Source organism: Triturus cristatus, chromosome 4_1 (assembly GCF_964204655.1).
Source record: "Triturus cristatus chromosome 4_1, aTriCri1.1, whole genome shotgun sequence".
Taxonomy (NCBI): domain Eukaryota; kingdom Metazoa; phylum Chordata; class Amphibia; order Caudata; family Salamandridae; genus Triturus; species Triturus cristatus.
The window spans coordinates 128,847,014-128,861,908 of NC_140585.1; the positions used below are offsets into that span (position 1 = coordinate 128,847,014).

The 14,895-nt window shown below is 43.5% G+C and overlaps 1 pseudogene across 1 annotated transcript in view; it reads right to left on the bottom strand.

Annotated features, from left to right (window-relative positions):
- LOC146847631 (uncharacterized) overlaps positions 1–14,895 on the bottom strand; it is a 133,426-nt pseudogene that overhangs the window by 24,339 nt on the left and 94,192 nt on the right. Inside the window, exon 4 of the transcript XR_014981137.1 lies at positions 11,086–11,118. The product of XR_014981137.1 is annotated as an uncharacterized LOC146847631 (transcript). The remainder of the gene's footprint in view (positions 1–11,085; positions 11,119–14,895) is intronic.

Below are 14,895 nucleotides of genomic sequence, written 5' to 3' on the forward strand. Positions count from 1 at the left end.
GCGCAGGAACTACGAAAGGCAGTGGTGGTGGCCCTTCTGTTGTCCAAGCTTGACTACCGTAATGCCCTACTATTGGAGATAAACAAGGCCCAGCTGAGTAGGTTACAGTCACTACAGACTGCTTCTGAACATTCCTAGAGACCAATCCACCTCGGCGGGAATTCGAGCACTACACTGGCTTCCTGTACAACAACGTGTGGAATTTAAGGCGTTTTGTCTGGTCCACAAAGCTATCTTCGGGGGAGGAGCTAAAGATATCCAAAAAATGCTGATCCCCTATACTCCTAGTCGTGCTTTAAGATCTAGTACCTTGGGCCTTCTTCAGGTAAACAGGACTAGGAGAGTTAGATGGGGTGGAAGAACCTTCTCAAACTGTGCCGCGAAGCTTTGGAGCAAGCTGCCCTTTTCCTTGAGATCTCTGCCAAATCATCAATCCTTCAGGAAGGTCCTAGAGACTTGGCTGTTTGCTTCAATGTAGCCCCTGTATAAGAATGAAACACTTCCACACTTACCAGCGCCAAGACGCTACGGCAATCGAGCGCTTTAAAAACCTATATCCTATCCTATCCTCGCTGCACCACTGGAATCAAGCTGCACCCTACAGTCAAGGTCCAGAGATGCTGAAACCAGTTAGGTGTTGCTTGTGTTCCGGTTCAGAAAGGATCAGGCCTGGCACTATTGAAAGGAATCTAAGGCTGATTTGCATAAGTCTGCTTCCTGTCTGACGTGGCATGGTGGACGCACAACGATGGACTGGGATGCAGCCGCGGGTAAATACCAGTGGCTGAGATTGAGTCCTCAACATCCCTGAAAATGGCATCACATCCCTTTAAGCCTAATGATGACCATGACATCACATTACAACAGACCCAGTGTGGCTACAGACGGGTATGACATCAGGAAAACTACATGGCAAGACATAGATAAAACACTTTTAAAGGTACGAATGTAGTAAAGTGTTGGGAGCTCCAGGGAGGCAGGCAAGGTAATAAATGTTGCTTCACTCTCCTTTGCTGAGCCAGGCAAGGACCAGGCTGCACAGCCCCGTCTTCCTTCAATGACATGGAAGAGATGGCAGTACAGCCCGCTCCAGCCGCGCAGACATCTTATCCACTCCCTTGAAAGACCTGGTATGGACCAGGGCGCACATTTTGTTCTTTGTCTCTTGCATGGTCTGGGGAGGACCTCTGAGTGGTGAGAACAGCGGCTGAGGCACTCCTGACACCTTGCACCCAGAGGACAGGGCAGGCCTGCACAGGCCCCTCCTCCAACCCCCACAGGACAGGTTTTATCTTCGGCACAGGACAAGCCTCACGTCTTCTTCAGCCCTTGGACAGGCCTCACCTCCTCTGCACCCCTCAGCTGAGAAAAGTCCTCCCCTCCCCTGAAACCCCCTGGACAGGCCTCACCTCCCCTGCGACCCCCCTGGACAGGTCTCACCTCCTCTGCACCCCCCTGGACAGGTCTCACCTCCTCTGCACCCCCCTGGACAGGGCTAACATCCTCTGCAACCCTCTGGACAGGCCTCACCTCCTCTGCACCCCCTGCACAGGCCTCACCTCCGCTGCATCGCATGGACTGGCTTCATGTCTCCTCTGCACCCGCTGGGTTGGACAGGCCTCACCTCCTCTGCACCATCCCCCCTCACCCTCCACCCCCGGCCAGGCCACATATCCTCTTGCCCCTCTGGACAGGCCTCACGAATATAAGACGGTATCCCGCATACTGTCATCCTGCATACCATCAGTCCGCATTTTTCACAACGAAAATGCTATGACTCTGCGATACCATTACCCCGCAAACTTTCACTCCTAATATGACTTTACCACGCATGCCTTTACAACGCAAATACACGCGTGGTGAAGTCATAAACTGTGTAAAAGTGCTTTACATAAAATATATATATATATATATATATATATATTCACTGAAAAAACCATAGGTTTCAGGGGTGTTATAGTTAGCTGGACTTTTCACTTGTACAAAACCATTGAAATTCCCCCGTTATAGTTAGTTCAGCTAACTATAACTCGCGCGCCCGCAATGCACTGCTGATGACGTCACATATTACATCACTCATGACATGGTCAGTGACATCACTCATGACATCACTGATGACATCTCAAATGACATCACTGATGACATCGCTGATGACATCATCCAGTGAATGTGTGTTATTCTGAAAATTAAATATGTTTTATATATGTATATCTCAAGGTCGATGGAAAAATAAATGGGTATATAAGTGTCTAAATGGATGATTTGTTTTTGAAAAATTGATTGTGTAACTGACTGATTAAGTGTATCATAGTGAATACATGGCTTAGTGAGTAATGTTTAAATATGTAAATATCTGTATCAGTCTCTCACTTTGTGTATAAGTGGCTGCATGGGTTGGTGAGTAGCTACATGGGTGTCTATATAGGTTATTAGTTGGTTTTTTGAGTATCAGTCTGAGTGTCTGCATGGTTCGGTGGGGGGTATTACGTAGTGCATAGGTGCATGAATGAGTGACTCACTGTTTGTATGTGTTGAACACAGTATGTGTGCAGGACTGTATGGGTGGATGAGTGTGTGTATGGGTGTGTTAGTGAGTGAATGACTGTCTCAATAGTGTCTTTATGAGTAACTACATATGTTTTAAACTAGTATATGTGACTATTGGTGTATATATGTGAGTATATGTGAGAGTGAGAGATTGAAAGAGTTCCTGTATGAATAAGTATGTGTTTCTATAAGTGATTGTTTAAAAGACTAAGTATGTGTAAGTTTCCATAGAAGTAAGTGTGGTGGTGTGTGTATAACTGTATATGCAAGTAAATGTATGTTTGATTCTTTATTAGCATGAGTGACTATGTGTGTGAGTAACTCTATGGATGAGTGGCATTGTGTAACAGGATGTATAGGTGTATGAGTACATATGATGAGTGAGTACATGTATGAGTGACTGTATTGGACTGTTGGTGAATGAGTGGATGTGTATGTGGATCTTAGAATTACTGAAGAGGTTGTTGTAACTGGTATTGGTATGTCCATTGTTTTGAAAATTTTAGTCTCTATTTTTGAATGTGTGTATCAAAGGTTATATTAGGGTGAGAGGAGGTCTCCACTCTATCACAAGGATGATGTCATCAGTGATGTCATCAGTGATGTCATTTGAGATGTCATCAGTGATGTCATGAGTGATGTCACTGACCATGTCATGAGTGATGTAATATGTGACGTCATCAGCAGTGCATTGCGGGCGCGCGAGTTATAGTTAGCTGAACTAACTATAACGGGGGAATTTCAATGGTTTTGTACAAGTGAAAAGTCCAGCTAACTATAACACCCCTGAAACCTATGGTTTTTTCAGTGAATTTCTGAGGTTTTTTAAATGCTAATTCCTAACTATAACGTGCCTGAAACCTATGGCTTTTTCTGTTAATTTCAAAGGTTTTTTAAATGCTAATTTCTAACTATGCCTACAGAGATAGGACATGTGAAGAAAGAAGAAAAAATGCACAGAAAGAAACAAAAGAAGTGCAGAAAGAAGCAACAGAAGTCCTCAAATACGAAGATAAGTGCAGGAAGAAGGATAACGTGCAGAAAGAACAAAAAGAAGAGCAGAAAGAAGCCTTGTTGCAAAATCATCCTGTACCCTCAACTTTTTCAGACGGATACTGGTGGTAACTGAGTCTGACTAACCAGTCCTAGAGCCAGTGCTATGTTAAAAGACACTTAGAATACAGTGAAAACACCTACATACACTAGGGAACATTATGCGTTGGGGTCCCCCTGTGATTAGCCTTACCTCCTCTATAAGCCCCTGGTATATAATAGGGCATGGGGATTAAAAATACCTCTTAAAACAGGCCACAGGGCGTTTTTGCACACGTTAACTCAGGCCCCGTCCCATCCTTTCACCATTGTGTAAACACGCCCTGTTTTTAGTTGGGAGATTAAGTTCATTTGAATCCTGAGGGTCCCTAGGGTCCAACTAGCCCACTAGGTACCTCCAGTAAGTGCCACAGAGCTGCGTTGCAGAGAGGTGTAAAAAGTGGCACGGCCTGGACCACCTCTCTGCAATGCAGCTCAGTGGCGCTTACTGGAAGCACTTGGTGGGCTAGTTAGCCCCCAGGGGCCCTCAGTATTGAAGGGAAATTATATTCCCAATTTAAAACGTGCCATGGTGCGTGTTTGCACACGTCACCTCAGGCCCCGTCCCCTTCCTTCACCACTGTGTAAACGCGCCCTGTGGCTGTTCTAAGTTGAGAGATTAAGTCCCCTTGAATCCTAAGGGTCCCTAGGGTCACACTAGACCACTAGGTACCTCCAGTAAGCGCCACAGAGCTGCGTTGCAGAGAGGTGTAAAAAGGGGCTTGGCCTCAGAACACCTGTCTGCAGCGCAGCTCCCTGGCGCATACTGGAGATGCCTGTTGGGGGCGCGTTTGCAGAGTGCTGCACGGAGGGGGCATGGCCTCCAGCACGATGCCAGTCTTTTATTTATTTTATTTTTTTAAGAAGGGGGGCTGTGTGGTTCCCCTTCTTATTCTAATTTATTGGCCCTGATGACCCCATCCCCCAGGGCCTGTCTCCTAATTATATTTTTTTGACCCCAATCCCCAGGGCCGGCCACTGTTTTTTATTATTTTTAAAAAATATATATTTATAGACACACCTAGGACATGCTGGACAAACCGTACGTACCTATCACCATGGCGATTTGCGTGATATTCATTAAAAGGCGACTATGCATGCAATTAATCCACGTGGAATGTATTTACACCACTAGTGAAGCTCTGACATGTCTGATGCTCTACCGTGCCTAATCCCGGTAGACACCCTTGTCGTTTATTTATACAAACATGGGTAGCTATTGACGGGCACATTTAATACACATGCACACCAAGCCATTCAAAGGGGATTCAACAAAAATTCGACCAAAACTATGCAAGAAACCCCCCTCACGGTTAATAAAACACACATCCACTGCCGGATGTGTAATACTTTTTATTTTACTCTCTGGAAAGGGTACGAACATCACTTGCGAGTCACAGCGCGCTCCTGACAGAGCCCAATGCTGTGTTACACCCACCATTGCCTGCCGAGTGCCACACACCTCTGTGTTGTATTCCACTAGCTAGTGCATATGCTATGACACTCTCTAGCCCATGTGCACTGTAACACCACCCCGTGAATATGTCATGCCACACTTGTCTTCGCACGGGTTATATTGCCCCATCTAACGTGCCTTCCTCGATGCCTATGTTATACCGCACAGTGCTATGCCATACATATTACAATTTGGGATCCATATCTTTGTCACAGTGCATGTGCAACGTTACACTCCCCAGCACATATTTTATATTACAACTTTAGAGACTAGTTAGGTTACACAACACTGCCCTGTGCATATTACACTCCAAGGCGCATATCGCATAGCACGCGCTAGTGCCTGTGCTATCTCGCGCTCTCCAATGAATCTGTCATTGCGCACAATGTATTGCATATTATATTTCACATCAAACAAGTCAAAATGGGTTTGGGTCTCAGGGATTAATTTTAATGACCACTCAGCACTACACTCCCCGAAAGTAACTAAACACAATACAAAAAGTAATGGAGGGTCAAAGGTATGAAATTCACAAGATACGACTATGTAATGGAGCTAGTGATATTGGTTCGCTAGACAGGGTACATCATTCATAGTTTTTGAAAAATACCCATCAGTAGCTCTTCCTGGGCGCCCTTTTCATCATGTGGGTTCCTTCTAACCATGAAGGATAGGAAAAGAGTTTAGTCATGAATGACAACATAGGAACCAGTGATGGTATAACTGGGTCGCAGGGGGCTACTGAAAAGCAGTGCGAGAAAAAGTGAAATAGTGCAAAAGTGCAAAGTAGTGATATTAAAATTAGATGGCTCTGAGGAAAGTACTTATTTATTTGAGACCTCAAAGTCTCTAAAGCTTAAAAAGAGCGAAATTGGTAGTTTTAACTAATAGCTACCAACAGGTTGGTCGACATGTTTCAGCAGGAATTACGGATCACACTGGTATCCACTGCATTCTTCAGGACCTGTGTCGCTACTGCTAGTGTTGTGTAAAGAAAATATGAAAAAGGAAAAGGTATCACCTGGGTATTAGTGAAGGATCATTCTCCCAGCTGTGAAGTCCGAAGGAGAACAAACATAGTCGAAAACAAGGGAAAAACATATAATTAGTATATCTACGGTATCCAAAACAATTACATGGTATACCATATCTATAAAGAGAATTTATGAAGCAATCCTCTTGGTAGTGCTTTAATTACTACATGGAACTACAATACCTACATATGATATGTAGTAGGGCTCCCACTTACCATATTGTGCAGGAGAGTACTGCCTCACCTCACCTGGCAAACAGCTCAGGTAATTGAAGCACCGCTCTAGTGGAAAGAGAGAGACACATACAGAGACACGTCAGCGAGCAGCTGACTTCACACATAATCACAAATTGTACTGGTGTTAATAGTAGGTCAAAAAAGCCAAAAAACCTTGGCTAAGGCAATGGCCACAGTTGAACAAATGGCAAAGATCAGACCCTCGATGGCCTGAAAATGTGTTTAATGACAATTACGCCAGTGCCAAGAACAAGCATATCTGTTCCTAAACATTGAGGTATGGGGTCCGCTTGCACCTCATTTTATAATTACTTATGCATCCATCACTTAGTCATTAGAGAACTGCCACTAGTACACATCGTGACAGGATCCCTGCTTGTGAGGTTATATTTTAGCAGGTTATATTTTAGCATCAACACTCCAGCTAATATATTAGAGCGCATTTCGTTAGTAATACCATCATCTGGGCGGTATCTGGTTAAACTGTAAACACATAGGCAGAGCGCCAGTACACAACACCCGCAAAGACGCTTTTTGAACATTTTCTGAAAACTGCTCGTGTGTGGGTTATAACCAGCAGCCCAACGCGAGAGAACAAACAGAGCTCTAGTGCGCCGTGAGTCAAATGTCAATTACCGCGCTGAGGGTTTAAACTCCACAAAGGCAGCAGAGCTCGATAGTTAATGCAGAGCTCTGGTCCTCCGTAAAACAATTAGCTCTTACCGCGCTATGGGATTGAACTCTACACTGGCAGCAGCGCTCAATGGACTCTGGATAAACAGTGCGCACACTGGTGGCGAGCGCGCACAATGGCATCCTGCTACTAGGATTGCTGACAGACAGGCAAGAAGAGCGTGTCTCTCACCTGTCCGTCGGTACTTCCAGCGTCCCTCTGGCTGTAAGGGGAGGTAACGCGCAGAGTCAAACACTACAGTTTTACTTCCTCAACTGGGCGTGTCAATTGTCATCACATGACCACTAAGGATTCTGGGATATGTAGTCCTATTGAGAGAATGGACGCTCACAGGTAGATTAGAGCTTATGAAAGCTCACAAATTTATTAATTTATTTATTAATACTTAGTCTCCAGAAACATTGATATTTGCATGTATGTTTAAAGCAGGGGCATCCAAAAGAAATGGTTTTTTTGGAGGTACTGTTGTTTGTAAAAGCTCAGGTACAGCGCACTAGCAGCTCTACATGTTACTATGGCTACCAATGTTGTAAGGCTCTATTTTAAGCCAAGCAATACCGCACTGACAAGTGGAACGGTAAAAAATAAATAACAAATAAAGATCCACTGAAATTTTCTTTATTTTTTATTTTTACTTTAGACAAGTGAGCACTTGTTAATCAGGCAGAGGGGCTCCAATATGTGTTAGATATAAGTTGACGAAGGCAACGGGGTGTTTATGCCCGACAATGGCATAGAAAACACGTGTGAGGCTACACCATCACAAGGAATGGAAGATTATGGTGAATCCTACATTGAACCTCACAAGAAAAGGCGAAGTATGGAGAAAAGCAACCGTAGCCTGTAAACTGGTCAGAATCAGTGCCAGGCCCCATATAAATGTTGAGATGACTAATACGCTAGAGGAGTGCATCTCACAGAGACATCCACGGGATGTCATCATTCAACCCGTCCTTGTCTGAGTTCAGAGTGTACACCCATTTTTGTTCTTTCCTGAACAGAAACTTGCTAATGTCTGTCACATGGTTGGGTATCAGGGGCTGTTCTAGAATGGTCCATCGAAATTCATCAGGGCCATGTCCCACCTCCACAAAGTGATTGATCATTTTGGTGGACTGTTTTCGACAGCGGATGGTGCTCCTGTGCTCGGAAATGCGCGTCTTGACCTTCCTGGTCGTCATACCCACGTATTTGTATTCACAGGTGCAGACTATCAAATAGATGACATTGAGGCTGTTACAATTTGTGAAGCGCCTTTGTTCCCATAGACGCCCGCTTCCAATGTCAATAGTGGTAGATTTGACGGTCTGGGGGCAGGCGGCGCAATTCCCACAGGGATGGTGACCTGTCACAGCTGGCATACCCCAAAGTGTTCCTACTGCTCTCGGAGTCGCTATTCTGGGTCTTGTGTGGACAAGTTGGTCTTTGAGGTTCCTACCCCTTTTGAAGGCAAATAGAGGCGGGGGCAGATTATCATTCCCCGTGTTCAAGATACCCCAATGTTTCTTGATGATCTTCTGGATCTGATTGGAACGAGTGCCAAACGTGTTGACACAGGTGATCCGAGATTCTTTGGCTTTAGGGAATGTAGGCTCCAGAAGGCTTTCACGGTTATTATTGAACGCCCTCTTTTTTGACCGGCGTATTAATTGCTTCGGGTACTTTTTTTCAAGCAAGTTGTTCTCTAGCAATTTGGCATGATGAAAGAAGCCCTCCCTGGTGGAGCAGTTCCTCTGAATTCTCAGGAATTGCCCATAGGGCAGGTTGTCCCTTAAACTGTCAGGAAACTGCAAGCTTGTGGACTTTGGGGAAATTGTCTGATTTGTGCTTCCGACATTAACACTCTTTGCAATCATGTATGCCTTCCTTATATGTCAGAAACTGTGTAAGGTAATTGTTTGGCATATTCATTATAGTCATTATGAACAATGTTTGTTTGTTTTCTTTTTCCCAGAAAGGACTGAGGTTTTCCTTTCACTTTTTATTTATTTTCTCTACAACACATGTTCATTTGTTCACTTTGCACGTTTAGAAAACGTTCCTTTTCACGTGTTTGCCAAGCACGCGCTGAAACGCCCCCTGATTGCTTGGAAACACGTGCGTTGCAGGGAACACCTGGTAACGTCTATAAATAGCCAGCGCGCTATTAATCTTGGCTTGACTTCGTCTTGAGATATCGAGTAGCCAGGAAGACGTCCGTGAGCTGAACATCGTCGAGACTGGATTCCCAAGTGATTGAAGCCTGAAACCGAGATTGTGAAGAAGAGAGAGCTTCAGTTAAGTCCTGGGTTTTGATTATTTCATTTTGCATTGCTCCCGTGCCTCGCGCTAAAACTATTTCCAAACCAGCAGTGAACCGAGTGACATGACAAGGGCGCGCTTGTAATTTAAGAGCCTGGAAAGACTTGTGAATGCATTATTTCATCTGGCATTGCTCCCGTGCTATTTCTCAACCAGCAGGAAATCGAGTGACATGAAAGGGCGCGCTCGTTATTTAAGAGCCTGGAAAGACTTGTGAATACACTCCTGTGTTCTTTGGCCTTTGAACTAGACAGAAAGAGACAATAGCAAAACGGACACATTAGAAAGTGTGACATTGAATAAGAGCGCATTTGGAGTGAAAAGCTAGATGGTATTTAAAAGGACCAATTCCTATTATGTTGTATTTGAGGAATATTTCATGCACTGTTTTGTTGAGTTACAAGTATATCACTCTGTGGTCTTAGTGTAACCACTAGCCAAAATATAATAAGTAGTACTTAGATTGTTTTCCAAAGGGGTTATCTTTTTCAGGAAAGAAGTAAGCAAGATTCAAAAGGATACTGAAAGGGACTAAGTGAGAAGTGTTTGTCAACGGTCCTAACTTGCAGAAAGAGGTGCATCTTTGAAGGCTATTGTACAATTAATACGAGGTGAATTTATATTTACATACAAAGAGAGTGTTTATTAGATCTTGTCGCTTGAAAGAAGTTATGAATGTGTTATTGTATTTTCTTTAGTCTTGAAAGAATACAAGCAAGCTTCTCTAACAAGAACCCGGCTGGTCCAGAAGAGAAGTAGCAGTGTCTCTTTCTTTGTGTGTTGTTCGTTGTCCCATCCCCTTTCCTTTTGGAGTATCTGCCAACGTCATTGTTAGTATCAGTGAGGTTGAGAGATAGTCCAGGAGGGTTTGGGAATAACCGTCTCATCGCCCCTGTCAACTACCTGGATTTCAGGTGAGTGGTTGGACAATTACGACAGAAAGTCAAGCCATAACATTTATAGTTGACCTGGGCGATGGATTCCCCGGTAGAGAAAGACATCCCATCCATGCAGGAGTTGTCGCAAGTGCTACGAACTCTAAGGCAGGAAGTAGCTGATTTAAGACAGGAAAATTCCCAGTTACGTAATGATTTACAGCGTTATAAACCTCGAGATAACCCTTGGGATTCTACTGTGCGACCCAAGTTGTGCTACAGCCATCTCGTTTCACTTTTCAGGCTACTAATTCGGATGCTCCTTCAGTGCCACCTATAAATGTTTCAGTTACCACTCCAACTGCTGTTCCTTTAGCTCCCCCGGAGCGGTTCCTTGGGGATCATGCAAAGTTTGATATTTTTCTTAATCAGTGTCAGTTGCATTTTTTATGTCGCCCAGCGGCTTTCCCTAACGATGAGGCTAAGGTGGCTTTTGTATTATCATATTTGGGTGGTGTCGCAGCTAATTGGTCTATTCCTTTTGTAGATAGGGATGACCCTATTTTACATGATTTTTCTCGTTTTAGATCTGAATTGCGTAAACTGTTTGCTAGACACCAGTTCATACAGGCCAGTGATTCTCCCTTGGTTACTGATGATCCTTCGGGAAACGTACTGGCCCGATAAGGAAGGAGACCCCCCTATCGAGCATCTTGGATTCCCGGGTCTCTCATCAACATTTAGCTAATACTATGACGACTGTCTCTCGACATTTAACACTCATTGTCACCTTACTTTTGTCTAAACAAGTTAGGAAGGTTATCCCGATTCTGTTAGATTCAGGAGCTACCGGAAATTTTTTAGACATCGGTTTAGCTAGAACCTTGGATATAGCAACATCCAAAAAATTGATTCCAGAACCCGTTCGAGCAGTTGATGGATCTGAACTAACCTCAGGTTTGATCCAATTTCAGACTCAACCATTAACCATGGTTTGTGCTGATGGGCATTCTGAAGAGATTCAATTTGATTTGATTGACACACCTGTTTTTGGGGCTATCTTAGGAATACCTTGGCTTCAGACACACAATCCCAAGATTGATTGGGTAAAACGGACAGTAACCTTGGATTCCTCTTTTTGTGCTCACTCTTGTTATGCAGACAAGAGGATGCCCATCGCTCCCTTACATTGTGCCTCTGTTAGCATTCCGTGTGAAGAACAAGAGACTCCGGTACCTCATCATTACAAAGATTTTTCTGATGTCTTTTCTGAGGTACAAGCCACTCAACTTCCACCTCATCGGTCTTTTGATTGCCGAATAGATCTCATTCCAGGTGCTAACTTACCTTGTAGCAGAGTCTATGCTCTGTCAGACCCAGAAACACGATACTTAAGGGAATATCTACATGATCTACTCTTGAAGGGGTTTATACGTCACTCTACCTCTCCAGTAAGTTCTCCTTTATTCTTCGTACCGAAGAAGAACAAAGAACTCCGCGCTTGCATAGACTATCGCGCATTAAACAAGGTCACAGTAAAAAACCGTTATCCTCTACCACTCATTCCTGTCCTCTTGGATCAAATTAGGAATTCCACTATCTTTACCAAGCTTGATCTTAGGGGTGCTTATCATCTTATTCGTGTAAAGGAAGGTGACGAGTGGAAGACGGCTTTCCGAACTAAGTTCGGATTGTTCGAATATACTGTGATGCCCTTTGGGCTATGTAATGCGCCTGCGGCGTTTCAAGATTTCATTAATGAAGTATTACAGGATTTCTTGGATGTCTGTGTCATTTGTTATATAGATGACATTCTGATTTATTCCACGTCTACTGAGGAACATGTACTCCACGTAAGGGCAGTGTTGCAACGTTTACGAGAACATCAGTTGTTCATTAAACTAGAGAAATGTATGTTTCATGTTTCCACTGTTGAGTTCCTTGGCTATGTACTCTCTCCTCAGGGTATTGGCATGGACCATTCTAAAGTTCAGGCTATTTTGCGTTGGGAATCCCCTAAGTCAGTGAAAGATATTCAACGGTTTTTGGGATTTGCTAACTTTTACCGATGCTTCATTCCACGTTTTTCTTCCTTGGTGACCCCAATCACACAGTTGTTAAAAAAAGGGGTCCGCTTCAGTTGGTCTGATGTGGCTGAGAAAGCCTTTCAAAGTCTAAAGAAGGCCTTTACCGAAGCACCCGTTTTGCAGCATCCTGATCCCACGCAACCTTATTTTGTGGAAGCAGATGCTTCGCAAGTAGCGGTGGGGGCCATTTTGTCACAACGAAACCCTGCTACTGGTCATCTCCATCCTGTTGCCTATTTTTCTAAAAAGCTGTTACCAGCCGAACAAAACTATACGGTGGCAGAACGAGAATTACTGGCCATTAAGTTGGCCTTTGAAGAATGGCGTCATCATTTGTTGGGAGCACGTCATACTATCACTATTTACTCAGATCACCGTAACTTACAATTCTATCAGAATGTCAAAGCTTTAACACCTAGACAGCTGCGCTGGCTTCTGTTTTTCAATGAGTATGATTTTGTCATCACCTATAAGCCCGGAAAAGAGCAACAGAAATCTGATACTTTGTCACGCCTTAGTTTCCAAGGTACTGAGGTAGATCAGGAAGAGAGTAAATCGATTATTCCTGACGATAAAATTGTTGCTCTTTGTGGTCCACAGGAGTTTTGGTTACAGATTGACAAAGCGCAAAAGGAAAACAAGATCTTACCCGATCTAAAAAAAAAAAAGGGTTTATGGTATCATGACGATCAGGTTTATGTTCCAACAAAAGAACTCCAACAAACGATTTTATCTTGGACTCATGATTCTGTGTTTTCTGGTCATCCTGGGTGTAAGAAAAATGTTGAGCTTATTGAGCGACAATTTTGGTGGCCAACTCTCGTAGTTGATGTTAAGCAATATGTTCAAACATGTCCAGTTTGTATTCAATCAAAAAGTCCTCATATGGCTCCAGCAGGATATCTTCACCCTATACCTATCCCCTCAGCCCCGTGGCACTTGATAAGTATGGATTTTGTCACAGATCTTCCTGCTTCTAATGGTTGTCATGTAATTTGGGTAGTGATAGACTATTTGACCAAAATGGCTCATTTGGTTCCTCTTAAAAAGTTGCCTACTGCCAAGGAACTCACCGATTTATTCATCCAACATATTGTAAAATTGCATGGTTTGCCATCTGCCATTATTTCGGACCGAGGTCCTCAATTTGTTTCTAGGTTCTGGCGAACCTTTTGTTCAGTCATGAAAATTGATGTCCGTCTGTCTTCTGCTTACCACCCTCAGACAGATGGACAAACTGAAAGATTAAATCAAACTATGGAGCAATTATTGCGTTGTTTTTCCTCCAGTTGGTCCTCAGATTGGGATAAGGCTTTACCCTTGGTAGAATTTGTGTATAACAATTCTGTTCACTCAGCAACAGGGGTTTCCCCATTCTATTGTTTATTAGGATATCACCCACGCATGTTACCTGTTCCACAACTGGATCTTGACATTCCTGTTCCTGCTGTTCCTGTTCATCATGCGAATTTACATGATATACAGAAAAAAGTCATTGATCATATATCTCACTATCAACAGCAGGTAAAGACGCAAGCAGATAAACATAGAAGGGAAACTCCACAATATTCCGAGGGAGATTTAGTTTGGTTGTCATCTAAGAATCTTAGGTTAAGTGCTTCCCGAAAACTTCAACCACGGTTCTTAGGACCATTCCCAATAAAGAAAATCATTAATCCAGTCACTATGGAATTATGTTTACCCACTGACTATCAAATCCATCCAGTATTCCATGTTTCCCTTTTGCAACCTTATGTAACTCAAACTAGACCTGGTCCACCTCCTCCTCCTGTTAAGGTAAATGGGCAATGGGAGTACGAGATCGAAAAAGTCTTGGATGCAAAAAGAACCAATGGTATTTTGTATTATCTGTTAAGTTGGAAGGGTTATGGCTCTGACGAAAATTCATGGGAGCCGGCTTCTTCCATACATGCTCCCCGTTTGCTTAAGTTATTTCATCTGCAACATCCCACGAAGCCTCGTCCTATATCGAGGGTTTTGAGGGGGAGGACTGTCAGGAAACTGCAAGCTTGTGGACTTTGGGGAAATTGTCTGATTTGTGCTTCCGACATTAACACTCTTTGCAATCATGTATGCCTTCCTTATATGTCAGAAACTGTGTAAGGTAATTGTTTGGCATATTCATTATAGTCATTATGAACAATGTTTGTTTGTTTTCTTTTTCCCAGAAAGGACTGAGGTTTTCCTTTCACTTTTTATTTATTTTCTCTACAACACATGTTCATTTGTTCACTTTGCACGTTTAGAAAAAGTTCCTTTTCACGTGTTTGCCAAGCACGCGCTGAAACGCCCCCTGATTGCTTGGAAACACGTGCGTTGCAGGGAACACCTGGTAACGTCTATAAATAGCCAGCGCGCTATTAATCTTGGCTTGACTTCGTCTTGAGATATCGAGTAGCCAGGAAGACGTCCGTGAGCTGAACATCGTCGAGACTGGATTCCCAAGTGATTGAAGCCTGAAACCGAGATTGTGAAGAAGAGAGAGCTTCAGTTAAGTCCTGGGTTTTGATTATTTCATTTTGCATTGCTCCCGTGCCTCGCGCTAAAACTAT